Genomic DNA, 9,833 nt, shown 5'->3' on the forward strand with positions numbered 1-9,833 from the left:
AACAAATTGGCTAAAAGTTGCAAAATATTGTTGGAAGTGTAAACAGGTACATGGAACTGTAGCAAAAGAAAGAAAGAAAGAAAGAAAGAAAGAAAGAAAGAAAGAAAGAAAGAAAAGTAATGAAACTGTGTGCTGATTTTAGTTATTGCTTTTCACAGGGCATGGAGACACTGTTTCTTGCAGCAGTGGAGGTGGAGGTTGCTTGCCTGGTGGTGGGAGAGGAAGAGTGACTACAATTCACAGGACTCCTATTTGGCTTTTAGTGGAGGTTTAATGGGATGCACGGGATAGAGAAGCTAAAGCAGGACTGTGGGTCTTGGCAGCTCTGTCTCATGATCATATGGTATTAGAGGAAAAACACAAAACTGTGGTATTTTAAGTGCAGAAATATTATAATTTCTGTATTGCAATTAGGGAAGCATGAGGAGGAAAAGAAAGCCCCAGATTAATAAATGCAACTAACTTGTGTGTGTGTGTGTGTGTATACACAAACACCTAAAAAAATAAATGCAACTTTATAATAACAAACATTATAAAAACAAAGGTTAAAACACATACATACATACATACCCTCCAACATTTCTCCAGTGTAAGCAGGGACATCCTATTCTGTTGTTGTTGTTAGTAATAATAATAATACCCCACCCATTATTTATACCCCACCCTCTCTGGGCAGCTTCCAACGTATGTAAAAAAATAATACATTAAAAAAACACATTAAAACATTAAACATTAAAAAAAAAAAAACTTCCCCAAACTGCAAACTTAATCAGACAATCAAAGATGAAGTATGAGGTCATAGGTGAAAATGGAGAGAAGAGAGGAGTAGATCTTTATTTTATTATTAATGTTATTATTCTTATTTAAAGCCTTCAGCGACTTAATACCTGCCCCCTCTGGATTAAAGAAATAGAATATTATAAGTGAGGTCTATTAGAGGAAAGCTGGAAGTTTGTGGGCAGGTAAAACTTCATGTGTGATGTGGCGTAAGGCTCACAAGGAAAGGATTTATATATGAAACTGATGATGTCACCACACCAGTATAGAAATATATTCTGTGACCATAAGGGCTGCCATATTTTTTTTAAAAAAATCCAGACATTTTGACAATTTCTGAACATTCCGCTCAGACACTAAATCATGATGTTGAAGGCGACGGAATAATTACTCTTTGAAGAAAGGTTATCAAATCTTGGGCATTTTTGCATAGAGGAATTCAAAACAGAGTTTAGAAAGTGTGTGTAAGATTATTCATGGTGTGGGTGAAATGGATAGAAAAAACGTTTTCTCCCTCTGTGATAAGACTAGAACTTGTGGCCACCCATGAAAATGGAATGTTGGAAGATTCAGGACAAATACAGGAAGGTGATTTTCAAAGCATGGGATGTTAAACTATGGAGACCACATAATTAAACATGAAAACTTGTCTGGATCCAGGATTGTAAACAATTTCCAGCACCACAAAATGACTTGGAAGATAAATACCTGTAACCACCAACTATAAAAAACATATTTCAACAAAAGCAACAAAGCACCCTAAGAATAACTTCCGGCAGTTCCCTCCTACCTATGCTGTTGGGGGGGCAGTATGGCTCTGAATGTCTGTTGTGGGAGCTGGTAGAGTGGGGAGAGTGGTCTTGCTCTCAGGTCCTGGTTTCAGGCTACGCACAGGTATCTGGTTGGCCACTGTGGAAACAGTTTTCTTGCCTCAAAGTGGTGATCACCCAGTGTATGTGCTGAAGATTAGTTCCATAATGTGTCTGCTGAAGAAGTGTGCTTTCATAATTTTATCTCATTTGAGCCAACTGCTCATGTGGCTGAGTGAGGGAAGCCAGAAGCAAGAACAGGTGAAACTTCTGTATGTTTTCATTATTATTAATATTATTAATTATTTCTTCACTTCGAAAGGAAGTTGGCATTGTGGCAGAGAAAGGGTCAAACTCAGCACTAATCACCTCTGTTGCTTTTTGAAATCAAAATGTTGACCACTGGTGCTTTTGGGGCCGTTTCTACAGGAAATGAATATTAATTTGCTGTATTTTAATCATAAGGGCTATTTAAAGATTGCTGGGTTTTTAAAAAAGATTATAATTGAAAACGAGGATTTTAAAAAATGCTGGAACCCCCAGAAGGAATGTGATGTTTGAGCAAAGGAAGAAGTGGTTCCAGCTGCTTTGAAGAAGAAAGTTGGTTAGTCACCCGTTTGTTTATTTATTTTAAAAAACCTCTCTCTCTCTTAAATTTGCAGAGGAATTGAATTTGCAGAAAGGAATTGAAAATAAAACTGCCAATATAATGACACCTGAATAGAAATATATTCTGTGACCATACTTGCATTAATGTGTGCAGTCACCTCACCTGACAAAGGGTATTTTGGATTTGGAAAAGTTTCAGAAAAGGGGAATCAAGATGCTGAAGGGAATGGAATAACTCCCCCTCCCCCCCGGGAAATGTTATGAAATTTGGGGCATTTTAGTCTAGAGGAGAGGCAAGAAAGAGAGATGCGAGAGGTGTATAAGATTATGCATGGCTGGACAAAATGGATAAAGAAAAGTTTTTGTTCCCCCTCTGATAACAATGGAACTTAATTGAATGTTGGAAGATTCAGGATAGAATGCTCTTTCGTAATTAAGCTCTGGAAACTAAATGTAGAATTGGCTACATATCGGAGTGTAAACAGCTTCCAGCATTAGAAGATCACTGGAAAGAAAAATATATGTGAATGTGATGTACCAGCTTTGTACCTGATCAACAGCATCTTGGCACCATGGGCATTGTGGTGCAACTGAGGGGCATTGTGGTGCAACTGAGGAGGGGATAGATTGGAAGGGCAATTTGTTAACTTTCATGGAGCTCATCTGTTGTTTCAAACAACCATGATAAAATTACAGGCTGTCTGGGAAGGCATGCAATCTTTGCCTTCATCATTTCCCACCCCCTCACTAGATCAGTTCTTTCCACGTCAACCTTCTTCTTGGCCTATAAATCCCTCCAAGTCAGCCTCTTCCTCCATCAGTTAGCTACTTGTTTCTTCTGAGTGCTTCTCCTCTTTTGATCTCTCCAGCATTATGAAAATTTTCCTGAGTACTTGTCTCCTCTTGGCCATCCTTTCTCTAGGTGAGTTGGAAGCTGAAATCTTGAATTTTATTATTATTATTTTTTGCAAATCTGTGAGGGGAAGTGCAGTAGGATGGGCAATGCAAACTGATATTTATGAGGGTTAAAGGAAGCTCAAAATATTGGCACCATGGGAAAATGGACTCTAAATTTTGGAGGGCAGGAGGAGATCAGAAACACATGGAAGAGGGTCTGACAGAATGTTTTTTCTGTTTTATGAGGTTGGCTTTGGGTATGTTTTCACATATAGACATCACCCCCTGCTTCTGGTTCATTCAGACTTCATTCCTTTAAATGGTGCATTGGTGATCGAGAAATCAAAAAAGTAAAAACTTTCAAGTACTTAGGAAACACCTTCCATTGGATTCTAAGATGTGTGGTCCATCATAACATTATAAAAAACTTAGCTAAATAAAAGTACAAATTATCATTAGCACAAATTAAACAGTTTTATATTTTTGAGGGTGATCAGAATGTGCCTGCAGAGCTTAGGGCCTATAGTGAGAAGACAGTTTCACATCTCCTTTAAAGGATGCCTTTATGGATATCATATTTTAATAGTGAAGTCGGCATCCAGGAATCCTTTGGTGAAAGATCTTAGGAGTTGTAAACTTTCTGGCAAAATGTGATGAGCTAGGTCAGCAACTCTTAGATTCTAGAGGCTAGCAAATACTGGCAAAAAATTCATTTTAGTACAGACTGGGGGATTTAGGTAGTTAGCAGGGCTGGGGGTTGGAATATCACCCCTGTTGTTCTGAAGCCTGGGCTTGAGGAGTGGTATAGAGTTGGTTGAAAGGGGTTTCTTCACGACCTCCTTGCCCATTTCTGCTGTGGCTAGGCAACAGTTTTGATATTTATTGGTAAGTAGTTTCGTATAGTGGTTTATGTTCTAAGCCCAGGAGTAGAGAAAGATCAGATTCAAAACTCCCCACTCAACCAGGAAGCCCATGTTAAGAGACGATTAGTGGTTGGCTCTTAAGAGTTCATTTTGCAAGTGTGCTTCTGTCTCATAGTGACTGAGGCAGAGGGGAATCTGCAAATTCTTCTCCAACTTGAGGATTCTTATTGGGAGAAGGGTGAATTTTCTGAGCATGGCTCCAGGTAAAAGCAAGGGTAGAGGGGGCCATAAGGCCAACAAAAAGCTCCTGCACCCCAGAAGAAGCAGGCACAGCCAAACCTGACAACCCCCTCTGAGGAGGAGGAAGAGCCAGACTGGAGGGCTATATTGATGTGCCATGAGGCCTTGGAAAGGCAGAAATCAACATCTGTCACAGCTGCAGCTTCCATGTTGGCAACAGCAGTGGGAAGTGCCCCGCAGCTGGCAGCAGCAGGAATAGAAAAGCCTAACCAGGGTGTTGTTGATTTAATTTTAGCATGTCTGGATGCCTTGGAGGCAGGTACCGGTTTTGCTTCAGAGGAAGGGCCAGCTGTGGAAGTCACACAGGAGTCGGTCATGGCTGCTGATACTGCTACAGGTGAGGCATTTTCTTCCCTGCTAAGGGATTGGGCAAGGGGGCACCACCAATTGCCAATGGGGTTGTCACGGTTGGTGTTTGGCCCAATTGCCTTTGTCCCCTCCCGTGGTGGCTGAGGCTTCCTCAGGAACCCCTCTTATATAGGGCGATCTGGAATCTTGTTGGCCACCTTGGTGGGCAGACTTTAATCAGGTATGGATGTTGGGGGGTGAATGTGACCAATCACGTGGTCTGCAGAGATAACTGAGATGTCCTCCCTTCATCCATTAGCATCCACCAGTAGCCAGTCAGCCCTGTTCTTTGGAAATATTAGTTTTAATTTATAGAGTTGACCAGGGGTAGGGACATGGCAAGGCCTATGATGAAGCTTTTCGTAAGTGTGCGGCTATGGAGCCTACATTGCAATGGGAGAAAAAGTTGTCTGACCGATGGCTCCATTTTATGTGTCATGCACTTACCATATAGATAGAACTGACAACAGGCACATACTGTCTAGGCAAGACTAAGCCTGCCATGAGTGTTCATTTTGCAGAGATAGAGGGAAGCTGTGTGTCAGTGTGCATACAGCTTCCAATGCACCACTATACATAGATCCTGAGACCAATAAGATTTTATACAACTGAAAATAGAGATTCCATTTCTCCAAGATGGAAGAACTCATGTATGTGGCATTGAACATTTCTTTTTCTTTATTCTCAGCAGTGGGAAAACTATTTTGTGCTAAAGCAAGATCAATTCATTCTCCAGTTACAGCATGTAATATCACAGGAGGCAGTTGCTTTGCACAGGTGACTAAAACCAATTTCAGTGAGTATGAAGCTTTTCTGTCTGATTAAACCTGAGTTTAATAAACTTTTCCCCAGAATAAAATATCAGTAGAATAAAAACTGTATAAAAATCTGTTTAAAATGTACCAATAATTACAGTAAAAACAGCATGGTCTCAGCCCTTTCATTAAAATAACCATTCCCCCAAATCCTGTCCGGACAAGAATGTCTTCAGCTGCTGGCAAAAGCACAGCAAGGATGGGCTAAATCTCTCTTCTCTAGGGAGGGACTTCAGGAGTCCAGGAGTAGCCACTGAGATGGCCCAGCATGCATATTAAAATCACGCAGGACTACCAAACTCAAAACCATTTCCCAACTCTCTCCTTTCAGAACCTGTCTCCAAGGAGCTGTTGCCAACAGCAACTGAAGCCACAGAAATATTTTTCCTATTGGAAAATTAAACAGAATCATGACTCCATTTCCCCATAGAAGGCTGCATACAAAAATGGTTCTTATTGTGACATAGCCAGAAAGAAGTGAGATCAAGAGAGTGGGGAAACCGGCTTATTCTCCTGTCTCTCAGAAATGTAGTACATAGTAAAAAGCAGCTTCTTGAGTCAGGCCACTGGATCAGCTACCTGGATATGGGTGCCATTTTGTGTGTGCAGAAGAACAAGTCCATGGGCATTGGAATCTTGTCCCATTAAAGCACATTTTTTTAAAAGTAACTATTCTGGTATAGTCACATGGTTTTGCAGAAGAATTTATGCCATATTTATAAAGTGATTCTTGAAGAAACTACTTTAAAGATAAGCTTGCTAAATTTAGTGCTTGCCAGGCTCTTCTCTTAAATCACCTAGAAGCATTATATAAATTTGAGTACACAGAGGAACGGATTTATTGCTGATCTAGCCTTTGCTGCCTGTTTTCTCTCACAGCTGGCTCTGCAAACACCACAAAAGTAATTGGATGTGTGAAAAATTGCCCCTCAAATTACAGCTTCACTACAGAACAAGGTCAATACATGAGGAGTCTCACAAATTGCTGTCAAAGGCATTATTGCAACGAGAAAAGCATTACAGGTAAGTGCATATATCTGCATATATCTCAGAGCATAAATAGCATGGAGGTTTCCGCTTTCTTCCTTGTTGCCCTTAGACAAACAATACTGTTCCAGTCCAAGATTCATTTCCCTAGTTTTTATGGGAAATGCTTAGAATCAGCATCACCATCTGTGTCTCAAATGCGTAAATAGAGGGATGGGGGGAGAGATATGAGACCGCATGTCTTTGCTCCCGGAAAGCCTTGTTGGACTTAGAAGTCATCTTGCTTGAGCAGAACTGCAGAAGTAGTAAGTAAAAGCAGCTGTTGCTGCTGGAGGCCTTCCAGTTAGAGAACTACAAAAGGCACACTGCAGAGTGAATGAGAGTTGGGACTTTGATGAGAGTGCCCTCTCTTTATTTGCATCTTACACGGGTTGAATTGTTTGAGGATATTCCTTGGTGGGAGGAAGACGTACCAGGGACCAGATCTGCATAGCTCCAACTATCCTCAGGTGAGAGTCTGGAGTGGGAAACAGCAACATGGGAGGGAGCCAGATTGCTGCCAGGAACATCTGTGGCTATTTGTATTGTTATTTTAGATGGCTCAGTGAGTGAACAGTTTCTTTATCTCCGTGGTTTCTGCAGTACATTCTGCTGAGTGGAAGGAATGACTGGCAATCATTTTTTGGTGATTGAGTGAGAGATTGTGGAGTGAGTGGGTGGATGATGTGTTGTTTGCAATTGTGGAGTAGAATGGGATGAGTAATATGGAATAGGAAGCAGATACTTAATATTTGTGAAGATGAGCAGCAGAATTTGATTGTGGTGCATATTATTTTGTGAGTTGGGAGATGCCTTGGCAAGAGGATCACTGAAAACGGGAGGGGTCCTTGAATTGAAATATACTTCAAGATGTGCTGATATGTTTTTGTTTTTTGACATTTTATTGCTTTATTACACTATAGTGTTGTTTTGTTCGAAGGTGAATTTTAGTTAAGTTTAGTTTCTCATTTTCTCATATATACAGTATACACCCACACACACACCACTGTTTTAGTATTAAGATATTATTTCATATAGAAACATCTAGGCTTGCTTCATTCCGTCATTTATTGATTCAGAACTTTATATTAGCCTTAATCACAAACAGTATGTAACCTAGCAACAAAGTAAATAACATATGTTAACAATATTATATGCATAAATTATTCTTTCACAGTAAGAATACATAATCCATGATGGAACATGGTACATAATATGAAATGCACACAAAAAATAGCAGTTGCAAATTAGTCTAAGTGACAAGCCAAGAATGAAGTCCATAGCTGGCCCCCTTAAAAATACTCCTACTTGCCTATTCATCTCAGGTCCATCTATGAAACACAATACAAATTTAGTAACAGAGTGGGTGGAGTCTCTCTGGCATTTCTTTGCATAACAGCAACTATAAGTGCTCCCTTTTGATAACCCACCTGCCAGCACCTCTCTCTCTTATTAGGGATGATGGCTAGATCTACATCATCACATCACTAATTCTGGAAACAGAATGCAGTAAAGATGCTGCAACACTTTTACAGGACTAGAGCACTGAGGCCTAGGAATCATTCTCAGCTGGAATATGTTGACTTTAGTGGTGCTTTTTGCAGAGCCAGTTCGTCGGTTAAATGGTCTGACATGTCCAATCCTTGGTCCTTCTGGCCCAGTAGTTTCTGAGCTTCCAAAGCCCATCAGGTGTTATGGAGATGAGACTCGGTGCCTTGAGTTTGTTCTTGTTCATGGTAAGTAGCATTGCCATCCAATGAGTGGGAGAGAAGAGACAGGGTGGGGGGTTAGCTGTTTCTCTCTGTTTTTGACCTCCTGACAAAAAAATGGAGTATGTTTGTATTGGTGGAGACAAGTTTTCTTCTTCCTGTAAACATAACAGAGCTAAAATTGCATGTAAAACTATCTTTTAAAGGAGTGTTTTTACTAGCCTTTTAAAAGAAGCAGCCATGGAATCCTGATCTGCAAAACAATATTGATACAGATTGGGCCCCTGTTGCATAAGAAAAAAAATCAACATCTGTTTCATATTCACCTCATGATGTAATTCTGTGATGCTTTCTATACTTATGCAATGCAGTTCAGAAAAATTAAAATGCTTCTGTTCTCTCTCTTCTACACACACATCCTTTATTATCCAGACACTCATGTGACTGTTTCTCTTTTTCTTTACTAGATGACAGTGAAGTTCCCAATGAGGTTGTCAGAGCCTGTGCAACTCCATCTTTTTGTGAAATGGCCAAAATGTCAATGCATATTTATGCCATTTCAGGCACTATAACTAAAGCAAGATGCTGTGAAAGTGTGCGTTCCGGAGAGCAGCTCAACATTGAGGGGTAGTTAGAGGGGAACTACATCTTCTTTCTTTTTGACCCCACTGTTTCTTGCAGCTGTGGAAGTGGAGGTTGCTTTCCTGGTGGTGGGAATATTGAGCGACTGCCATTCAAAGGACTCCTGAGTCCTCTATTTGGCTTATAGTGGTGGGTAAATGGGTTTAGGCGATAGAGAATCTGAAGTAGTAATGTCTAGCTTTGGGACTCTTTTTCATGATAACATGTTACAGGTATTAAATTCCCCTTAAAATAAATTGGTGTTGCAAATGAAAACTGTGTGCTGTGCCTTTATTCATCAAATTAAGAGTATTTGGCAAAATTGGTGGCAAAGGGAATTGCTTTTAGAAGGAGCAAATAGGTAATTATTAGTTATTGCATTGCTTTAAGAAAGGTACTGGTAAATACCAATCCATATTCATAGAAATTTCTGAGTGGCTTACAATATTTTAAAAATACCACAAGAAGTTCAAACACACACAAAAAACAAAAACAACAACAACAACTTCCCTTCCAATTTATCAAGAGGGAAACATTAATGAAAGCTCTAAAATGCAGCCAACAGTAGGCATTTGTAGATGCTTTTTGGGAGATTTGTCACACAGCACTAGGCAACTAGGAGAGAGGGGGGGGAGTCAGGAGCATAAGAGGATCCCTGCTGGATCACACCCAAGACCCCTCTAGTTCAGCATTCTGGTGTCAGAGTGCCTAACAATTTACTCATGAGAAGCCGAGAAAACAAGGCATGAGCACAACAGTGCTCTCCTACAATAGCTATCCACTGCTTGAGCATTTTCTCCTGCTCAAGTACAAAAGTCATTATAGGAAACACACAAAACTGCTGTATTTTAAGTGCAGAAATCCCTGAATTTTACAAGAAGCCCAGAAAACTAGGATCTTGCAGATACTCTCAGAAGAATTGACAGTAGGTACCGCTGGGAGTACCAAGAAGGTATCTCTTTTACTTATAAAGAGAAAAAACATAGAATCAGGGATGCAAAGGAGGCTGAAATTTTTTGGAGGAAATATTATAAAGACTTGGGAGGAACAGGCCCCGCT

At 40.2% G+C, this 9,833-nt stretch overlaps 1 long non-coding RNA gene across 4 annotated transcripts; it reads left to right on the plus strand.

Moving 5' to 3' along the window:
• The first annotated feature begins 2,796 nt into the window (after positions 1-2,796).
• Positions 2,797-9,050, plus strand: LOC310684872. Of its 4 annotated transcripts, XR_014514909.1 has the most exons (5): positions 2,797-3,117; positions 4,491-4,592; positions 5,292-5,380; positions 8,049-8,180; positions 8,621-9,050. It is a non-coding gene; the product is annotated as an uncharacterized lncRNA (long non-coding RNA). The 4 variants fall into 4 exon arrangements; XR_014514910.1 differs by lacking the exon at positions 2,797-3,117 and having other exon boundaries at positions 4,460-4,592; XR_014514911.1 differs by lacking the exons at positions 2,797-3,117; positions 4,491-4,592; positions 5,292-5,380 and adding an exon at positions 6,096-6,441.
• Positions 9,051-9,833: the final 783 nt, after the last annotated feature.

The sequence above is a fragment of the Podarcis tiliguerta genome (genome assembly GCF_965153285.1).
Source record: "Podarcis tiliguerta genome assembly, chromosome: 8".
In the NCBI taxonomy this organism is placed as follows: domain Eukaryota; kingdom Metazoa; phylum Chordata; class Lepidosauria; order Squamata; family Lacertidae; genus Podarcis; species Podarcis tiliguerta.